The following is a 1700-nucleotide window of genomic DNA, read 5'->3' on the forward strand; positions in this document are numbered from 1 at the left end:
CTCTTGGTTGGTTTATGAGAATAAAAGAGTGAAATACCTGCCCTTTCAGAAATGTAAAATGTGTTGCTTTTCTTTGCTTTATCCCGAGTGATCTTAAAACTGCCAAGAGGAAGACAGCAGCAATTCTCACCCCTCCAGCAGCTGCATGACCCAGCCTCAGAGCTACACAAGAAGGGGCTTGGGGTAGACCCTGTGACACTGCACCACATATTCTTCATAGTGATATTATTAAGACAAGATTGTGGTATAATTATGATGTATTTGATGCACGATAAGTCATGCGAGGTGTAATTAGAAAAGTTATAATTTGTAGAATATGATTGTCCTATTTGTATGCATGTATCATTTTTGTATCTGAAGTTATAAATACTTACTATGTATCTGGGGGGGCAGTCAAGGGACAGGGAGCAGGGGGATTGGATGGGTTAGGGGTTTGGGGGGACAGTCAGGGGACAGGCAGTGGTTGGATAGGCATGGGAGTCCCAGGGGTTTGTCAGAGGACAGGTAGGAGATGAGGTCCTGGGGTGAAGTTGGGGGGGGTCTCAGGAGCGGGGAGTTGGGGACAAGGAGAAGGGAGGCTTAGATAGGGGGTGGGATCCTGGAGGACTGCTAGGGGCAGGGTGTGATCAGGGAGTGAGTGGGTTAGATCGGTTGGGGTTTCTGTGGGTGGCAGTTGGAGGGAGTGGATGGTATCAGGGTGGGGCTACCCTCCCTCCCCGTGGAGTGTCCTATTTATTGAATGTTAAAATTTGTATCCCTACTCTTCACAGTGCAGATCTCCATTCACAGCAGACTGCAGCATGAGGACTCAGATACCTCACTTCCTCCCCCTTCCTTTCCTGTCGGTAGTGCCCAAGGAAATGCTGGGAAATGTAGTTCTTTCCCTGCTCCAGGGCAGGCTCTATAGGCAAGGAGCTAATCAAGGAACTACAGCTCCCTGGGCCCCCTGCTGGTTCTCAACTCCCATGCGGGATCCCTGCCGCCCCTGCAAATGGGCTGCCCCAAGCATGTGTTTGCTTTGCTGGTGCCTAGAGCCACCCCTGTTTGTAAACAACCTACAAAACACCCTCTGAGACTCTTTAGCCCTTACTAGAAAGAAGCTACTAGATGCTCAGAAAGAGCAAAAGGTCTGGTATGATAAACATGCTAGAGAAGATTCATTCAAAGTAGGGGGCTAGGTGATGGTCTTAAAGGTGCCCCTGGCCCATAAGATAGAAGCATCATGGGAAGGGCAATTTATGGTCCAAGAGCACCTGGGAGCTGTTAACTATAGCATAGCCTAAACAAACCCCACCTCAAACCTAAAGCCTAAAGTGTATCATATTAATTCTCTAAAGCCCTTTTATTCCAGAGAATTAAAGGTTTTTCAGTTTTCAGACCAGGGAGGAGATAACATTGAGTGGCCTGAAAGTGTCTACTATGAAGGAAAAAGTGACAGTGACATGGGAGAGGTGAAGCTTTCTATGACCCTCGGACGTATTCAGTGACAGCAGATCAAGGAACTGTGCACTATCTTCACACCCATGTTCTCAGCCACCCCAGGACAGACCAAATGGGCATACCACTCCATTGACACAGGTAATGCTCACCCAATTAGAGCCCAACCTTACCAGGTGAGTAGTATAACTCTTGATAATATTCATCACCATGCATTTTTTGACAGGTTTCCATGCCCCTTTTAGGTTTATATCCTGCCTTCC

This window comes from Gopherus flavomarginatus, chromosome 11 (genome assembly GCF_025201925.1).
Source record: "Gopherus flavomarginatus isolate rGopFla2 chromosome 11, rGopFla2.mat.asm, whole genome shotgun sequence".
NCBI lineage: Eukaryota > Metazoa > Chordata > Testudines > Testudinidae > Gopherus > Gopherus flavomarginatus.